Consider the following 20,786-nt stretch of genomic DNA (forward strand, 5'->3'; position numbering starts at 1 on the left):
AGGAAAGAAGGCACAGCCAGCTGGACAGGGGGGTTTAGTGAGAAAGGGTGGGGCAGGGAATGAGGGAAGGGTGAGGCCGCACCTCGAATCCTGTGTTCAGTTTTGGGCCCCTCACTACCAGAAGGACATGGAGGTGCTGGAGCGTGTCCAGAGGAGGGCAACGAAGCTGGTGAAGGGCCTGGAGCACAAGTCTGATGGGGAGCGGCTGAGGGAACTGGGGTTGTTTAGCCTGGAGAAGAGGAGGCTGAGGGGAGACCTCATCGCGCTCTACAACTACCTGAAAGGAGGTTGTAGCGAGGTGGGGGTTGGTCTCTTCTGCCAAGTAACAGCGATAGGACAAGAGGAAATGGCCTCAAGTTGCGCCAAGGGAGGTTTAGATTGGACATTAGGAGAAATTTCTTTACTGAAAGAGTGGTCAGGCCTTGGAACAGGCTGCCCAGGGAAGTGGTGGAGTCACCATCCCTGGAGGTATTTAAAAGACGTGTAGATGAGGCCCTTAGGGACATGGTTTAGTGGGCATGGTGTGTTGGGTTGACGGTTGGACACGATGATCTTAGAGGTCTTTTCCAACCTGTATGATTCTATGATCCTATGATTCTATGAATGGGACAGAGAGAAAGAGCGAAAAGAGAAAAAGGACCGAAGGACAGCAAGAGAAAAAAAAGGACAGGGATCTGGACAAAGATGGAGAAAGAAGCAGCAGGAAAAGAGGAAGAGAGGCAGAAAGAGGGAGGCGGAGGCAGGAAGAAAGAGAGAGCTAAGGGCTAGGGGCAGGATAGAGATCGCAAGAAAACCTGCGGTGGGCAGAAGAAAGGAGAGGGAGTAAAAAGGAATAGGGGCAGGGAGAAGGACAGAGTGACAGCCAAGAATAACAACGAAGAGAAAGAGAGGAACAGGGACAGTGAGCAGCACAGAGGGATGGGGAAAGAAAGAGAGGTCTCAGGAGCCCTGCAGAGAGATGGAGGAAGCGGGGAGGGGAAGGGTCAGGGAGCAGCAGAGAGAGACAGAAGAGAGATGAACAGGAAGGACAGGGACAGTGGGATACAGAATGGAAAACCGCAGTGACAGTGAGCAGGGCGGGGGGGGAGGCAGAGAGAGAGGGAAGCAGAAGGAGGGAGAAGGGAAGACAAGGACAGGGAGCGGGACATACAGGCAGAGAGAGACAAATCACGACAGGGAACAGGCCAGAGAGACTGTGAAAAACAGAGCGGGATGCAGACCAGGACGAAGAGACAGAGAAGAAACAACAGCAATGTGCTGCAGGGCAGAGACAGAGGAAGGCAAAAAGAGGGACAGGGAGCAGGAGGGAGGGGCAGCAAGAAAAAGACAGGGGCGGGTAGAGCGACAGGGAAAGAGGGACTTGGAGAAGAGAGGACGGGGAGCAGAACACAGCAATAGAAGAAGAGAGGTATGGGGCAGTGAAAAAAATGACACAGAGGGAAATGGGAGGGGGGGGCTGGGAGGGACTGCGATGCAGAAGAGGGGTGACACGGCCCCGAGGGGCTGGGACTCACCGCAGCTCCCGCTCTCTGCACTGCCAGGCAAATGTGACAGTTCAAGCACTTCTTTCTCTGTCCGTCTGTCCTCTCCTCCCTTCCTCTTCGGTAGCTCCACTTGCGTGCCTGTCCTCACCTCAGCTGGGCCGCAGCTGGAGCAGAGCCCGCACCTCCCAAGACCAACATGGCCGCCCGGCAGCCCCGTGCCCCGGGCCTACAGCTCCCGGCATGCCCCGGGAACCAACATGGCCGCCCGGCAGCCCGTGCCCCGGGCCTACAGCTCCCAGCATGCCATGGGGCGCGGCTTCCTGCTGCCTGGCCTGAGAGGCGGCTCAGGGCCACGCCAGGGCTGGGGCGCTGCTTCCTGGATCCCGTGGCAGCGATGGGCACAGGGACAGGCTGCCAGATCCCGGGGCCAGGTACGTGTGCGGGCTGTCAGGGTCACCCCTGCCTGGTTTTTCCCAGCGAAGCCCCAGGAGGTGCCGAGGCTGCAGCCCTGGGGCCGAGGCTCCAGGAGCCGGGCATTTCTGCGGGCGCTGCTCCCTGCCAGGCCCCACCGCCAGCTGCCGGCTGCCTGGGGCTTCTCCCCGTTGTCTCCAGCTCTGCTTTCTGCCAGCGCCGGGGGCTCCGCAGGACATCTTGCCCACTCCCCGCCACCGTGCTGACCCCCGTCTGCAGCTGGTCTGTGGTGTCCACGTCAGACAGCTCATTTGGGGGTGGCAGGTCTCTCCTGAAGCACCCTGGGAACGGGGACAGAGCAAACCCCATCCCTCCCTTCCGATCTTTGTCCCCAGGGAGACCCAGTGGAGACGGACCGTGCGCTGGAGAGCGTCCTGCAGGGAGGTGACAGCCGTTGGCAGAGAGGTGCTGAGAGCCACCTGACAGCAAAGGCGTCCGGTGGCCGCAGAGCAGCCCAGGTGAGCTGTGAGTTCCCCCGTGAGAGACCCTGCGCCCAGGGAGCACCTCCCCAGAGAGCAAAGGCCGTATCCAGCCAGCTGGTGCTGGGTACGGCTACCCCAAGGGGTCTTCGCAGGGGGGACGGGGTCACCTGCCTGGTGGCTCTGACACAGACATGATGAGCTGAAGCCCTGTGGCCATGGCTGGCCGGTTCAAAGTCTCCGAGTGCCTCCGCCTTTCTCCCCAGGAGTGTCCAGCCTGGGCACTTTTTCAGGGCGTGACGGATGATGTGAAGATGGATGCTGGTGCTGTCCTGATGGATCTTCCACTTGGGCACGGTGGGCACCCCCACTTCAGAGTTGTGGTGTCTGAGATCTGGGGCCACCTGAAGAGAGAGACCTCCAGGGAGTTTGTGTTCAATGTTTTGATATTTGGGGCTACAATGTGCTAGGGATATGGGGCGCTAGGGTTCCAGCCTGCTAGGGTTATGGGGTTTGAGGGTTATGGGAGTTTACGCGACTTAGGATTAAAGCATGTTATTGTTATGGTCAGGATCTGGGTTTGCAAGCGCTGGGTTCCTGGGGTTGGGTTGGTTTTGCCTTATGTTGTGTTCTGGGTGGTCTTTTTTTGGAAAGTCCTTTTGTAGCTTGCTTGCATTTTTAGGGTTTGGATAGGGGTCTTTGGTTTTTGTGTGATGTGTCTTCTGCTTGTTTTTTTGCCGTCCTTGTGGTTTGTGTTGCATTTTCTGTCTTGTAACCACCGTTTGTGGTCTAATCTGTGTGACCGGGCCGGGCAGTGTCACTTCTGTTGTGGTCCAGCTCATTTCCACTGAGTCACTAGGGAGGTGGTTAGGTATGGAGGGCTTGCAGTTTGTGGAGAATGACTGCCAGACGACCGACAGCCACTTCTGGGGTGTGGGAGGAGTTCGGGTCCATAGGTAATGACTGCCGGAGGACTAAGTGTACTTCTGAATTTGTGTGGACTCCCAAAGAAATGGTGGGATGCCACCAGCGGCACAGAAGGACAAGGGCTTCCCCAAGGGTACATGGCTTGTTGGTTATTGCTTTTGAGTAAGCAACTGAGTAATTTTGAGTAAGTCTTGTGAGGGGTAGTGGACTCAAGGGGAGACCTTGTGTTCCTCATCAGTGCCTCAGGGGTTTCCTGTCATTTTTTGTTTGTTTGCTTTTTGTTTGCTGTGCTGAATTTAAAAGGCTTATTGTAGCTCTTTGGATTTCTGTCCTTAAAGGAAGTCTCTAGGATTTCTACCCAGGAGCGAGATGTCCAGAAGGGACTGTCCTTGTACACTGATGTCAGCCTTCCGTCTAGAGCACTGCCTGGTGGTGGTGTATTTTAATGGTAATGTAACTCAAATGCATCTTAAATATACAAGCTTTGCCGTTGTTCCTGCTATGCCTGGGGGACGATTCTCAGCAGCTCATAAACAGTGTGTTCTGCTGTGCTTTACCCGTTAGAAATAATCTGTCACCAGAAATGTCTTCCTTAGTGCCTGCACAGAGCAAGAACCTCCAGTAGCAAGGGCATGCTGACCCTTGGGCAGCTTCAAAGCGACGGATAAATGTAAATAGGTTAAAAATCCAGTCCTATGGTAGCAGTGTGTGCGTCAAAGTTCACCTGACTCTCGACGCTGACTCAGCCTGTCACAATGTTTTGCGGGTAAGGGTGGATGAAGTCAGTATAAGCAGGTGTTGTAACTGGCCAGGCAGTTCCTCTAAAGAAACGAAACGTTGCCTTTGCTTGGAGTGCCATGCCTTTAGATATGGGGGTGTATTGCCTTTCCTTCCCTGGTGTGAGCACAGAGAACTGAGAGGTGTTTCCATCGGGGGGAGGGAAACCCATCCAACAGTCATCACAAGCCTCAGAGCATGTGGTCCTTGATGGAGGCGTAAGTGCTTGGGACAGTTTTACTGCTAAGCCCTAAGCCCTAAGCCTAACCCTAAAACGAAACCCTAAGCCTGTCCCTAACCCTAAACCCGAACCATAATCCTAACCCCGACCCTAAGCCTAACCCTAACGATACCCTAAGCCTAACCCTAACCCTAGCCCCTAACCCTAACATTAAGATAAGGCCAGGAAGCAGGACACGGCGATAGAAAAAAGAGAAGGAGAGGGAGCAGGAGAAAGCGATGGAGAGAAAGGAAAAAATAGCAGCAGGCTATAGGACAGACAGGGAGGAATTAGAAACTACAGACAGGGAGAGAGGCAGAGAAAGAGAAAGCAAAAAATAGTGATGGGCTAAAGGCAGAGAGGGAGGAGTTAAAAAATGGGGGCAGGGGACTGATCTGTGGCCATAAACATAGATGGTCATTGGCTTCTTTGACTGAACTTTCCATGAATGCCACAAGATACACTCAAGCACCCTGAGATGTCCCCTCCCTTTGCCGGCCCTGCACCGCGGGCAGCCGAGCGCCACACGGCCAAGCCCGCTGCATCTGCCCCAGGCTGTCCTGCCCTGGCTGGCTGCTGACAGGAGGGGACACCAGGTGGTGACAGCCTGGGGGGTGACAGGAGGGACATCAGGTGGTGACAGCCTGGGGGGTGACAGGAGGGACATCAGGTGGTGACAGCCTAGGGGGGTGACAGGAGGGACACCAGGTGGTGACAGCCTAGGGGGGTGACAGGAGGGACACTGGGCAGGGACAGGGCTGGGGGCTGACAGGAGGGACACCAGGCAGTGACAGGCCTGGGGGGTGACAGGAGGGACACCAGGCAGGGACAGGGCTGGGGGGTGACAGGAGGGACACCAGGCAGTGACAGGCCTGGGGGGTGACAGGAGGGACACCAGGTGGTGACAGCCTGGGGGGTGACAGGACACCAGGCGGTGATGGGCCCGGGGGGTGACAGGAGGGACACCGGGCAGTGACAGGCCTGGGGGGTGACGGGAGGGACATCAGGTGGTGACAGCCTAGGGGGGTGACAGGAGGGACACTGGGCAGGGACAGGCCTGGGGGGTGACAGGAGGGACACCAGGCAGTGACAGGCCTGGGGGGTGGCAGGACACTGGGTGGTGACAGGCCAGGGGACAGCAGGGAGACCAGCGGCCCGGGGTGGTGACAGGCCCGGGGCTGACGGGCCCCCCCTCCCCTCGGGGGCGCTTGGTGTTAGGATGAAGAGCGCGGGGCCGCCACGCCCACGTGACGCGGGCCTTTTGTCATAATGCGCTGGGTCACGTGAGGCGCGGGGGGGGGGTGCAGTGTGCCGTTGCGTGTGCACAGTGACACGCTCGCAGCGGCCCGTGCGGTTGTCGGCCAGGAAGGCCACGGCGGAGCGCCGCAGCCTCTGAGCGCCGCCGGCCCGCTCGAGCTCAGCCCGCGCTGCTTGCCCTGGCCTCCTCGGTGGAGGAGGAACCGCCGCGGGCCCTCACCTGGCACAGCGGCCGCGACGCTGTCTGCCGCGGTAGACGCCATCACGGAGCAGGCACCTCCTGGCCCCAACCACGTCGTGCGTCCACTACAAGTTCGCCTCCAAGCTGAACCATGACATGGTCACCTTCAACGGCCTCCACATCTCCCTGTGTGACCTCAAGCACCAGATCATGGCCGCGAGGAGCTGAAGGCGGCCAGCTGCGACCTGCAGATCACCAACGCCCAGACCAAAGAAGGTGCGTGGGGGCGGCGGGCGCGGGGCCTCGGGCACCGCCCGGCTGGCGGCGTCGCAGACCACCCTGCGTCGGCCGTGGCCTGCGGGAGCCGCGCTCTGCTCTTTGTGGGTCATCCCCACGTAGCGTGAGTCAGGCTGGGGCCCATGCCGCCAGCATGCGGCGGGACCGGGAGGGCAAGCGGCGCTGGGCATTAAGTGGGGTGGGAAGCCATAATGCGATTCGGCCACCATCGGTAGCTGTGACTTGTGTTGGGGGCCTCACAGAGCTGTTCTTCTGTAGTTGCTGTTCTGACAACTACCTTCAGATCTGTGTTGTAGACATGGAGCTAGGCGTAGAAGAGTACGTGGTTGATGTGTGACATACGGTGCTTACAAAAGCTTTGGTTTCCTGGAATTCCTCTAGGTAAAATGAGAAGGAAATGTGGGAGCATATCTTGTAATAACCAACTTGCCAGATTTCTTTGAAATGTGGTGGAGAAAGCTGGAAGTGATAGAAATAATAAAAGAGATGGCTAATTTGAAGAAAAGAAACCACGTGGATTTGGTGAATTTCGTGACTTAATTTTGACTTCAACTTGTTTTACTCCACTGCATTGGAAAATGGGTTTTGGGGCTGTTGCAGAAACTGCCCACTAGCAACATTTTGGATCAGGAGCGTATCTGTGAGTTAAAATCTGTGCAGACCCTTGAAAGCCGTCTTGCGCATGGGTGTTCTCCGTATCTAATTTATACTTTGGAATTTCTTGTTAATATAACTTCTTTTCCACACCAAAGACATGGTCATTCAGATGCTATTGAGCATCATTTCATCATTCGTTTCTAACGGTGGTTTTTTTTCCTGTACTACATGTTAACCGTATCAGGGCAGTACTGAAGTTTTATGGCAGAACATTTATGGTGGATATACGTAAGAAATGTTCTTAGAGACATCATAAATTCTTTTAAATCTAACAAATGGTGCTTGATTCTTAGAGATGATAATGGTTTCATATTACTTAGTAGGATATTTCAGTTTGGTAATCTGCCATCTCGATAAGTTTGAATGTGATTAAAGACTTTGGGATGTGACTTTTCAGAAATAAAAAAACTTGTAAAGTGTTTTCATTCCTTAAACATTTCTTTTTTTTTTCCCCCTGTGGTTCTGTGACACTCTTACAACAGGCTTTTCTTTAAAACGTGTACTAGTGTTTTTTTTCCTCTTCCTGTTTCATGTGTTAAACCTTAAACAGAGTAGTATGTACACTGCGGTAACTGTAACTTCAGCCCTAGCCTTTAAAGTGGTTGGACCTAAAGCTTGCTGTTTATCTACAGATACTTAAACTATTTTCAGGAGAGTGTCTGTGAAGAGCCTTAACAGCACAACGTTAGGGGTCTTAGGGATGCCACCTGACAGGGCTTGACGAGGTATACAGCATCTTTGGTTTTCAGACCATTGTTCTGATTCGCTCTGCAAAGGTAAGGGCTTTGAATATTTAAAACTGTAGGCAGATTACAGGGGATGCCTGCTGATAGTGCTTTAAAATATTCAGTCCTATCCAGCTTGTGTAAGTACAACAGAAAAAGCATTCTCATGGAGAGATCTTTGCATTTTAAGCTTACTCAGTCCAAGTGTCTCAGGTAGTTGTTTTTTTTTGTTTGGGCCTTATGTAAAAGGTCAGAAGGCTTTCCTCCTCTTCAGAAGACTAACAGGGTGTAAGCCAAGGCAAAGCATGGAGAGCTTCAGGCACACACTGTTCCTGAAAGGCTTTTCAAGGCTGTCTTCCTAAGTAATTTCGTTTGGGCCTCTCTGCTCTGCAAAAAGGGAATTGATCGAACGAATTCACGTCCCTTTGGTTAATTCAAACTAGATGATTAGCTTAAGAGGGGAGATACCCCTTGATACAAACTTGAGTTTGAGCCAATTCTGCCCTACTTGTGAAAGCAAGCTCAAAAAAACCCCAAAATGTCTGTGATCCAAATTCTAGCACTGCCAGTTCTGTTTCCATTTAAACGTAAAGCCCTGAGCAGCTGAGAAGTGTGGTTGTTGATGGATTAAGCTCCAAGAAACAGGCAGAGGCGGCAGGCTCTCTTCTGTGTTCTGTCAGGCTTGAGCACTGGCAGCACAGGTGACTGGTTTTTAGTTAACAGCTATGAAAGCAATGGCGCAGAGTTCTCGTGCTTTAGCTAAGTGCCTGTTTTGTTGCAGGGCAAGCTAGTCAGACTTTAGAATCTGGTTTAGGCAGGTGAGACTTTGCTGTGGTTTGTTTTTCTCCAAAGATCTGTCGGTTTTGTAGCCTAACGGAAGCAAAAGCAACTTTAAGCTAGGTCAGGAAAGAACCTCGTGCATTAGCAGACTCTCCTTTAGTGACCTTTGAGTCCATTTTGCTGTTGGCATTCAAACTGTTTTAAAAAAAGGAAAAAGATTTTGCGGCTTGTGTTTGATTCTCAAACCCCAAGATTTCTTGAAATATACTGTTAGTGTGTTGAGACGATAAAAGCGTGATGTTACATATAAAATTTTGCTTTTGTATCTGTAAAGGGATTCTGCGAAGTGCTACGTAATTACATATGAACATGCATTCTTACGAATTGACTGATGTTTTTCTCTGTATTTGTGTTGTTTTCAGAATACACAGATGAGAATGCCCTGATTCCTAAGAACTCATCGGTAATTGTTAGAAGAATCCCTGTTGGAGGAGTTAAAGCTACTGGCAAAACCGATGTTATGTAAGTATCCATAAAGCATTGTATTCTTTGTTAGGGGTTTCAGTGTGTTAACTTTTTTTATGGATATTAGTTTACAGAGGCGTTCTTTCTTGTTAAAGCTGCTGTTAATTTTTGCTGGCATTGGGTAGATTTTAATGTATCTGTCCGAAAGGGGACTTACATTTTTAGGCCTGCTGGGACACGGGGTTCGAACTCCAACCATGGTAACATTTAAGATTATTCTATTGGGTTTGTTCTTGGGGTTGATTGTTCTGAGACCCAAGTTGTAGATCCTGTTTCCTCGACGTGCAGAGATTCCTTATTATATGTGTTTGCTTTTATGGCTTTTATAGTAAAGACAGATACGCATTGTAGCGTAAACACATACTTTGTTCCCGTCTCAGAAGAGTCTGATTCTCAGTGTTTGACTATTTCTGGCATTTGGGGGGGATATGGCAGGTATTCTTACGCCCCGAATCTGGGTTTTTTGCATACTAGCTATAGAGGAAAGACCAAGGTTTACCAGCTGGTGAACGATGCAAACAAGAAGTTCCATTCGTAAGCGATTCCTATGCGTTTCCTCAAGACAATGTCCGTTTCAGGCAAGAGAAAAAGAACAGTATCCTAAAGTGTATTGCCTTTTGTGCAAGTACGATGAAGGAATAGTTAATCCTTTCCAAACTTGAAACTCAGTAAGCAGTTTAGCACATTACCAAATGTTACTAGTTATCTTGCTACGTCTGTTTTTACCCTAAGCTGGTATCTGTGCTCCGGGTTTTGGTTCTGTATTCCTAAGATTTACGGAGGACAGAGAATCAGGTGTATTGATTAAAATTACAGCTATTCCAATGCAGTGCTGACTAGAGGATTACTGCTGTCATTTATGTATTCATACAGTCCAGTTCTATATCAGCTACATTAGCATTGTTTGAACGGTCATGTTTTCCAGCCGCCTTAAAGATAGGTCTCTCCACCACAATTAGTAGGTATTATTAGCTTGTGGTTTTGCCATGTCTTTCTAATGTTGGTTCTCAATAAATCAAGTAGACGGATGAGTTACACTGTGTCTCGAACAAAGAGTACAGCAGCCTCCCGGTACCCGCGAGGCATCTGCAAGCAAAAAACCCTGAATTTATGTGGCTCTGCATCTCAACTTTGGGCGTATTCCTGCAGTAGTTGTTGCAGTGTTTTCAGGCACTCTCTAGTAATTCTGGACACCGCAGCACTGTGCTTATAACCATGGCCTTGTTTTGGGGGTTAATTTAAACATGTCTGCTTAGTGCTGTCTTGTCAGTGCATCCTCTGTTTCGGGCACCCTCTCCTGGTATTGTAATGCTGCCCTAAAATGAGAGGATAGATGCTGCTAGCATCAAAGGTCAGATACATACCTGTATGTATAAGGGGATAAGGAAGGAATGGCACTGCTGTTCTAGCGTTGAAAATTAACCAGGCAGATTAGCTTTCTAGTCTTTCAGCTGTGAACATTGCAGAAACAACTGGTAGATTTGGGAATGATGAATGTATGCTGTAATGGTGGAGAGGCCTTCAAAAATGCGTTACTCTCCTTTTAGTACGCTCTTGAAGGTCAATGTATGAAGAATCCATGCTGTGGTAATCTAAAGGATGTCCTTGTACTTCCTCAACTTCAGGAGGTACGTGGCTGTCGTTGCGAGCCTGGTGGTGTTCTAGCAGTGGCAGGGAGCGTGCGCCTTTCTATTTGTACACCAGTTGCACAGCAGCCTTTGAATTGCCTCTGCTCATGGGACACTTTGGATGATGTGTGAATTGTTTGTTAACGATATCAATGGTTGCATGGCTGACTCATGATGAGTAGCGTGCAGATACAGATCAATGAGTATGTGGAATCTCAGCAAGTTTTTGAATTTAATAAATATTTCCTAAAATATCGTAGCATTTTCAAGATTATCTTGAAGCAAATTCTGGCAACCAAGACCTTTTTTTTTTGTCACAGGTCTCCTAAATCGCACAAAGGCCTAGGACCTGCTTTCAGGTGACATTTCTACTACTATTTTTAGTCCATACAGCATATGTAACACATTTAGTGTTTTGGCACTTTCATGGCTAAGATATCTGAACACAGTGCTTGGGCTTCCACAGAGAAACACTGTTCTAAAGACGATGCTGCTGACATTGTTGTTATTTGTCAGATGACTGATTTTTTTCACTTAAGTAAAGGTGCACTTGGAAGTGTCTAGGCTATCGCTGTTCTTTCTTAGAAACTAAAGGACTCTATCTGGTACCTATTTGTAATACTAGCGATACACAGATTGGCTAAAGTTACCTTCGTATTTTGATGGTTGATTATTTATGAACACAAAACTGTAGTACAGACTTCCTGGTTTTGATACTTATGTAGCAGAGACAAACTATCTGAGGACTTCCCCTTGCACGGTCGTGTTCTATATCCGTAAGCCTTAGAGTAATTTGTGACAAAGTAGAAACGGGATTCTGGGGGGTTTTTTTAGTTGCACTGAATGTACCAAGAGAGAACGGTTTATGTATATGAATAAATTTCCACATTCACTAGACTATCAGAACATAAAGTTTTGATGTTCAGGTTTTATAATCTGTTTTCAGTGCTTTATGTTTTTGGTACAAGTGCTGTATTTGAAGTTCTGATCACCTTTATTTCTTCTTCTAGAAGTCAAACTGAGCCAGTAAGTGGAACATCAAAAGCAGTATGTAAAAACACAATCTCACACTTTTTGCTGCACGCTGCACTTAAGGTAGCCTTGGATTAATTTTCCAAACATTAACTTAATAGATTTTCCAGTAAAACACAGTATATGTTGTAAATACAATGTATTTGATTCAGCATAGTAGAAACGGAGTAATGCCATCATTGGCACAGTTCTATCTAATGTGAATATTGGTGTTTGTGCCTAGTAATGCATTGTATTTCATACTGGATATGCTAGACTATCTCCTGAATGACTTTGTGTTGTACAGATAATGTACAATCGTTTTTAGATCACGTAGGTTCAAGGTCTGCACAACTGAACATGGTTTTTGAAAATGTTATCAAAAACCACTGAGAAACCATTATTGTTAAACTTGGTACTGTTTCTTACTTTTGACTTGGGGGTTCAAACAAATACCAAAACCAACATGTCCCACACGTTTTGAGGACAGTTCTGTGCAGCTAAATGCTTCCTTTTCATGTCCTTAAAGACTTGGGTATTTGTTCCTGAAACTGTATAATTGAAGCAATATTGTTTGGGCCCCTCTGAGTGCATAACTGTCTTTAATAGATTGCTGTCAATTTAAATATCGTTGCTACACAAAGTGGTATTCTAAAGTTCTACATTTGACCTTTCCGCTTTATCAGATGAAGCAGTTTAGTTTAATAGTTTGTCTGCAAATGAAAATACGTAAAACCCAGTGTACAAATTTTGGCACAAGGTTAGAGCCGGGTGCATTTGTAAAGGGTAAAATCCCTGTCATTTTTCTTAACCTCCGCCTGCAGTACATTTTTGGATCTGGGTGACTTCAGGGCTGGATGCTGCTTTAATTTCCCAAAGGCTAAGCTCTTCTTTAGGATACTGCCACTTTGAATTTACATTTGGAAAAGGGGCAGCGTTTTTCTTCAGGTTTGAAGACACTGTCGTTCTGCTGCTAAAACAGAAATAAGTAACACAAGGAAATACTTGGCTGATTAGTTTACAAACCACACTGAAAAGAAGTTTCCTGTAGTGATGCTTCCTTCTCAAATAAATATTTTTTAAAAATCCTTTTTAGCTGAAAATTGATAGCTTCCTTACCCCTTCGACTTTTAAGCAGCTGTGGGCATTTGACAAGGGTCCCTCTCTGAGATATTCTGGAGCAATAAGTTGATCTCCAGCGGGTTTGGTTAGTTTAGCTTCTTCTCCTTAACCACATAGGCACTCTTAAGCTGTCACAGGTTTGGACTTTGTTTTGAACAAATACCAACTACACTAGGTTGGAAATGGCTCTTTCAGTGACACTCGGAGGATATAGTGCAGACTGTCAGACTACAGTAGAGGTTAACTATTGCTCTGTTTTTGATTGTAGAACTTGAATGTGAGTTTAATTTTTTGTGAACAGATTGATGACTCTTCTGCATCTACTTCTTTGGCCCAGCTGACTAAGGTACATATATATTCTTAAAAAAAAAGTGTTTGTTTTGTATTTTTAAATCTTATACTGTGATCTATAGCTGGAGAACTGTTGTCATGTGAACAAACCTTTAATTTAATTTTTAATAATTTAAAGTATTTCTTTTAACTTTAAAATGTGTGTATATTTTGATACTATCCTGGTAAAGAGTAGTTGCCAGTTTGGGAAGATAGAAGGGGGAGGACCTTATCAGCCGCAACGTAATGTTGCAGTATTACTCATCTTCAAGACACAAAGAAGCAGCAGTTCAGAAGCTGTTTACCGTTTTTCATACTTTTTGTTCATTTTGCATTGGAAACTAACACAATTTTCACAGAAGAATTTAATTGGCTGTAAGTGACGGACATTTCAGGGGGGTTTGCAAGAGCCAAAATAGAAGTGTTTCTGGAACACGGACAACTGCATGGCTATTTTTGAATTTCTAGGCACTACAGTTATAGATCCATGCTTTGAATGCTGCACAATTTCATACACTGTAGTATATATACAGTGGACAACACAATCTAATTTGTTTGATCGCAGACTGTGTAAATTGTGTAAATGCACCTAATTGTTTACAGGAAAATACTGATGCGTATGTGTGGCATATTAGCAAACGTGACCTTCTGAAACTGTTGTAATGCCATGTTTTGCTATGGAACTGCTTGCATTTTTTGCTCAACAACATGTAACTTTGTCTGGGAAAGCACTAGGGATTGCACTTTGTGAAAAGGCTTGGGCTAGCCAATTAAATTACTAGTCTTTAAAGTTACAAAGATTAGAGAAGGCAGGGCCTAATGCAGAGGAGCTAGTTCTTTCTTCTGAAAATAAAGGCTGGAGTTCCTTTCCCAGAAAGAAAAATCTCTTCCCACTGGTAACTTCTTCCCTCTCTCACTGCAGAAATTAAATTGTGGACATTTGGTAAGAAAAAAAAAATAGTTTGGAAGGTAGCCACCAGGAGAAATTGGTCTCTGTTAGCGCTGTCCCTAAACATGTCCTTGGTTCTGTAAACTCAGGTGAAGTTTTACTCTAAAATGTGAAAAACTGTCCAAGTGGTGTACACATTTAAGCTTTTGAGAAAATGTAAGTATTTCAGAAAAATAGAGGAACATAAGATAAAGCAGCTCCAAACGGTTCCTTACTCTAACCTCCTCAGTGCAGACTGGCTTAGCATGGAGGCAATGTGTTGTAAAAAGTTTTCTGTTTTATTATGCATTAAATGCCATATTGAATTTTGGTCTATTCCTAGTAATGTCTTGTGGGTTTTGGATGTGTTTTGTAAACCGCTTGGGTTCAAACAAATTAGTCAAGTATCTGTAAAGTCTTCTGTAACTGTTAATGGAAATGATTTCATAGATGTCGATCTGGATTATGTTACAGTTGAGAAAAAGCTGTGTATATGAAACAGCCCTTTAACAAAATGCTGAAACAAGTTGGTTGCTTTTGTGAATGAATGCATCTAAAACCAAAACCATGAGTGGTTGGTCTGAATGATAGGTGCTTGAGGGTCCAAATCATTTACAGTCACTCCCTTAGACCCTGCTTGTATCTGTACTAGTGTGTAATAAAAACACTTGAACAAATACTACTTTAAAAAAATCAGCTGCCTTCAATAATTTGAAGATCCAGTTCTGCATAACGTTTATATTACAATTTGTATGTTAAAAGGACACGGTCAACTGGAAAAAACTGCAGGTTTTGCTTATTGTAGTTAAATTGCTTCCTATGAAGAAGTTCGTGGGGGGGAACATGAAGAGCCTAAGGTTTTGAGTGGCCAGGAATGCTCTTTTCAAGTAGGTTAACAGGCACATAAACATCCTGTAATGATGTAAGGACTCCCCAGAACATCTTTTGGACAACTCTGTTTCATATAAGCAGCTGTTTTCATGCAACCTCAGCTGGCGTTGTGCTGCTCTTTACAGGGTTGGGTGAGTGGTGTTCTCTTTGGCAGTGTGGGCTTAAATGTGTTTCTAATGTATGTGTCAAATAATTACCTGTTAAACAGACTGCCAATCTGGCTGAAGCCAATGCTTCCGAAGAAGATAAAATAAAGGCTATGATGCTACAGTCTTGCCAGGAATATGATCCAATCAAGTAAGTGTTGATAATGTCAAATCTGTTCTTTGAAGATTATGGAAAAATTGTAGAGAAGTTTGTTTTAACGAGAGAGACACGTGCATACCTTTTTCTTCTTTGCCCCAAACCCTTTTAGTTACATGAAGAAACCCTGGGGTCCACCTCCACCATCATCTGCTTGCTTTCGTTGCGGAAAACCTGGCGACTGTATAAAGAACTGCCCAACAAATGGGGTAAGACTGTGGGGGACTTCTGGTGTTCCTTAGCTTTTCATTTTTTTACCTTGGCAGTTACGTAACAAATCCATGAATACTCATATTAAGAATTGTTTCTCTTGGGGTGAAAGACAGAGGTTCATATGGCAATGTTGCAAAGCCCTTCAAAATCCAAGGGAAACCTGGCATTATAAATGTAAACTTTTCTTTTTTCTAGGTCATAGACATTAAGTATGTCCACAGATCTTGCTCTGTGAACTTTCATGCATCTTTTTATATATTTCAATATTACTGGAAATGTTTCTGGTTTTAACTCTGTTTAATGACAGTTCACAGTTTTTAGTATTTCATGTAAAACCAAGATGTTTCTGTTGACCCCATCTATTGAATATTTGTGCTCTGAATTGCGCTTTGGAGGAGGAGCGGGTTTGTATCTCTTTTCTGAGGGGATGGTGAGCTAAGGGATATTTCACCCTTAAAGAACCTGAACTTAAGCCAAAGAATGGAATGAGTTCAAAACACTGCTCAAGCCTTTGGAACATCCTGGCTATATTCATTTAGGAAAATAAGTATTTTAGTCGAGCAACCCTTATGCTAGGTAAAAGGAGAGGATTAAAGGCTTTTGCTGCTTAAAATAATCATTGAAATGCCATTTTAAGTGTGGGTCTTAAAAGGAGATATGTCTGCATTTCTTTTCTTAACAGGACAAAAATGTTGAGCCTGTTCCCAGAATTAAAGAGCACAGGAATTCCAAGGAGTTTCATGATGGAGGTGAAAGACCCCAATACAAAGGGTGCTATGCTGACAAACACTGGAAAATACGCACTACCAACTATTAATGCGTAAGTATGGAATTAATTGGACTGGCCAAAAAGTGAGCGAGAGAAACCATGCGTGCATGTCTGAGTGGCTATGCAACCAAGTTGGCCAGCATCTGTAATTACGGGGCAGGAAGCACTGTCATTGTGCTTAACCATAGAATCTGTGATACTTTTGAATATTAAAATAGGGTGGTCCTACTGTTCATGCCCCTGGAAGTTGGTTAAACGTGTGCTATGCTAAGAATCTGTATTTCTGCAAAACATTTCAGTAGTGTTTGCAGTGGAGTCGTTCTCTCTGAAAGCTCGTTTTGCTTTTGGTTTATGTTTCAAAGGCTTCTTGCAAAATTTAACAAGTAGCTGTTGGACTGAGATTTCCGCCCCCTCTGACTTTTATCAAATCCCATGTGTGAAACAGACTGAAGTTTTCCTGTTGCTATAAACTAAGAAAATACTGCTGTGTGCTGACACGAGTGGCTGTTTTAAAATGCACTTGGTAGCACTTCTGTGTTTCTGTCATGGATCTCGTTTTGTAGGAGCTGTAACATAGACTTCTTCCATTTATAAAATGTAGTTACTCGGAGACTAACTTTACCCTGAGCCTGCAATTTACATTTACCCTCTGGCAAAGGAGAGGTGGGATTCATTTCTCTCATAGAAAATGATATAGCCAACTCTGGTGACTTACTGTGGTCTGCAACAAACGGCTAGTTCGGCATTTAATCCACATTCTTCTCCACGGGAGAGTTGGTTCAAACCTTCAGAACTCAAGCCTACTAATGGTTTTTTGAGATGTCTATCAGGTTCCCGTACAAAGACAACCAGCATTACCAAGTCTTCTGGGCCCCCGAGGACAATCAATACCCACAACTGGTAAGTAACTGTAACTTCAGAATTTCTTTAAAAACATTACCTTCAGAGGAACTGAATGGGATTTCTTTCTTTTTCCTCTCCCCACTCCAAAAGGTCATCCAATGAGAGCCAGTCCAGTTCGCTCAGCAGGTGGCAGACCAGGCTGGGAAGTGTAAGTATTCTACAGAAATTCAATAGATGACTCCTTGTCACCTGTTAAAAGAGGCTGTATAACGCATAACTTATACAACAGCTGATTTATAATGAAGCAAGTATGCACAGATAGTTGTGGAGAATCCAAGTGGTAATTAATTTTTAAATGGCTTCATTTGAATTGGCTTTTACAAAGGGCATCTGTGCTTCCACTAAGGTTATTTAAAATAAAACTCCGGTACATGACTGAAAACAGGACTCTGAAAAATGAACGCTTTTTGAGGAAACCATAATTACCTATAAAAATTGAAGATAATTAAAGGATCAGATGGAAAGCCACCTTTTCCATTACTGGCTGAATAGGGCTGAAGAGATTGATTTCCCAATAGGAATCAGCCTCCAACATTCTTTTTTTAACAACTTAGTTGATACTGAATGAGCAAATGGTTGGAAAAGTCAACACTGTTCTTTTATGACAATTTTGAATTTCTTCAATTTAGTCATCTCACATAGCCAAGACGCTTTCTCTCAGTTGGAGAGAGAGGAGTCTGTTTTACCTATTACTGCAGCGTCAAGCTAGTCCTTCCTTTCGCTATATGTTTGTCATAGATAGATTGTAAGAGTGCATTGTGTTTATAAAATCTTAAAGGTAAATCAAAAGAAAAACCAGGATCCATCCCACAGGTTGTCTGATATCTCCAAGTCAGTCAGCAAGGAAACAACAATTCAGGGACAGGACCAGGCCAAATACCTCATGATGAGGCAACAACATAGGAAGCGTATGTGGAAGAAGTGAAAAGAAGTTCCAGAGAAGGTTAGTTAATATCTGTGCAGTACTTGGAAGATCAGAAGTGTGACGTATTAAGTGTATCAAGGAGTGGCAGAGGAGCAGTGGGCACTTGGCCCACGGGAGATGGGAGTCTCTTTCAAGTGTGGGCAGCCTCCATCCACAGGTGCAAAGCTGAGTATAAGGAGAGAAGACTGAATGAACTGTTGGGGGTGAGGATGTGGAAGGCAAGTATGAGGATCAGGAAATGAGCGTAGTCTCTAATGAACAGAAAGCAGGGAGAAAAATGCTTACATTGGCAGGATGCCATTGGCCTCCCTTATCTAGGGAGGAGTTTTACAGAGAACAACGGAGACTTAAAGAGGAGGAAGTATTTGGCTCAATGAAGTTGCCTTGTTTTTCACGTTTGTATTTCAACAGCATATCGGACTGCAGTTACACTAAACTGCATCTGACATAAGGAAAAATGACAGTGTTTTTTCCAATAGAATTTTTCGTTGCAGGTAGTAAACATGCATAACTAAAACAAGACAAATGGAATTGAAAAATTTTATCAAATTCCTCAATTTGCAGTAGCATTATGTCAGCAGCTGAAAGAAGCTTTGACATAAGCGTATGGAGAGGAGAAAAAACCCAAACCAAATTTGGGAGGAAAAAAAATTGGGGAGAATGACTGTTTTGAATTAACTTCATTTCTTTTCTTGTGTGTTGTGGTTTTTTTCAGGTCCAAGTCTCCTTATAGTGCTTCCCCTTACTCTACAAGTTCGTATACCTGCTCCACATCAAGATCAGGTTCTTCCCGCACTCGCTGCTCCTACTCTCGCTCATTTAGTCCTTCCCATTCTCGTTCCTACTCGCGATTGCTGCCGTATCCAAGAAGAGGCAAAGGGAAGAGGCGTAACTATCGTTCTAGGTCAAGGTCACATGGTTATCAGCGTTCAAGGTCAAGGTCACCCCCATACAGAAGATGCCATTCACGGTCAAGGTCTCCAGCATTTAGAGGCCAGTCTCCCACTAAACAGACTATACCTCAAGGGGAAGGAGGAAGGGAGTATTTTAACAGATACAGAGAAGTTCCACCATATGATCTGAAAGCTTACTCTGGCAGATCTCTTGACTGTAGAGATCCATTTGAAAAGGCAAGGTACAGGGAATGGGAGAGGAACTACAGAGAATGGCATGGAAAGTTTTACAAGGGCTATGCTGTTGGCGCTCAACCTCACCCTCCAGTAAACAGAGAGAACTTTTCTCCAGGTAGGTTTGGTCCACCTGGGACCAGACAAGAGAATTCACCATATGCTCGGGGACGTAGGGAGGATTATCCTGCTTGGCAGAGCCCCCAAAATCACAATATAGCTGGAAATTACCCTGAAAAACCTTCTGAAAGAGAGAGCCATGGCATCAAGGATCCTACAAAATCAAAAGAGAAGGAGGTGAAAAATCCACTGGGAGACGGCCAAGGAAATAAGCATAAAAAGAGAAGAAAAAGGGATGAGGATGAAGGATTTCCCAATGCTGAGTTGTTAGCAGGTGCGAGAAAACCAAGAGAGCCAGTTCCAGCAGAAGACGTTGAAATGGACTCCCTGTTCATGGTCCCAAGCAGAGATGATGCCACCCCTGTGAGAGATGAGCCTATGCAAGCAGATTCTATTGTTTTCAAACCGATGTCTGAAAAGGAGAAAAAAGAGAAGGATAAGCCAAAAGCAAAAATTGACAAGACAAAGCGGAAAGTAGAAGTGTCTGTTCCTCCTAAGACAGACAATATAATAAAACTAGCTAAAGCTTCCTCGAACGGAAATCTCCTCGAACGGAAGAGAGAAAGCAAGAAGAGAGAACGGAAGAGAGAAAGCAAGGATTTAAAGAACCTGACTTGCTGCCCTGATATTGCTCATTTGCATCAGTTATAGGTGTTTGTGATTAAGTTTAGGGTTAGGGTTAGGCTTAGGGCTTACTGTTACGGTGAGGGTTAGGTTTAGGGTTAGGGTTAACATTAGGGTTAGGCCTTATCATTAGGGTTATGGTTAGGGGCAGGGGTTAGGTTTAAGGTTAGGGTTAGGGTTAGGTTTAGGGTTTGGGTTAGGGTTTAGGGTTAGGGTTTAGTTTTAGGTTTAGGGTTAGGGTTAGGGTTAGGATTAGGGTTAAGGTTAGAGTTAGGGCTGGGGTTCAGGTTTAGGGTTAGAGTTCGGGATATGGGTTAGGGTTAGGGGTTAGGGTTAGAATTAGGGTTAGGGCTTATCATTAGGGTTATGGTTAGGGGTTGGGTTAGGTTTAAGGTTAGGGTTAGGGTTAGGTTTAGAGTTAGGCTTAGGGTTATCGTTAGGGTTAGGGATAGGGTTGGGGTTCGGATTATGGTTTGGGTTTAGGGTTAGGGATCGGGTTAGGGTTTCATTTTAGGGTTAGGTTTAGGGTTAGGGTTAGGGCTTAGTGTTACGGTTAGGGTTGGGGTTAGTTTTAGGGTTAGGGTTAGGGTTTGGGTTAGGGTTTAGGATTAGGGTTCACTTTTAGGTTTAGGGTTAGGGTTAGTGTTAAGGTTAGAGTTAGGGCTGGGGTTCAGGGTTAGGGTTAGAGTTCGGGATACGGGTTAGGGTTTGGCGTTAGGGTTAGCATTAGGGTTAGGGCTTATCATTAGGGTTAGGGTTAGGGATAGGGTTAAGGTTGGAGTTAGGGCTTGGTTTCAGGGTTAGGGTTAGAGTTTTGGATACGGGTTAGGGTTTGGGGTTAGGGTTAGCATTAGGGTTAGTGCTTTTCAGTAGTGTTAAGGTTAGGGATTGGGTTAGGGTTAGGGTTAGGGTTAGGGATTAGTGTTATGGTTAGGGGTTACAGTTGGGTTAGGGTTAGGGTTAGTGTTATGGTTAGGGTTTACAGTTTGGTTTATGCTTATGGGTTACGATTTCAGTTTTGGTTAGGGTTAGCATTAAGTATTAGGATTAGGTTTAGGGTTAGGGTTGCAGTTTCGTTTTAGGGTTAGGTTTCGCATTAGGGTTAGGGTTAGGGTTAGGGATTAGTGTTATGGTTAGGGGTTACAGTTGGGTTAGGGTTAGGGTTAGGGATT

Source organism: Calonectris borealis, chromosome 29, assembly GCF_964195595.1.
Source record: "Calonectris borealis chromosome 29, bCalBor7.hap1.2, whole genome shotgun sequence".
Lineage (NCBI taxonomy): Eukaryota > Metazoa > Chordata > Aves > Procellariiformes > Procellariidae > Calonectris > Calonectris borealis.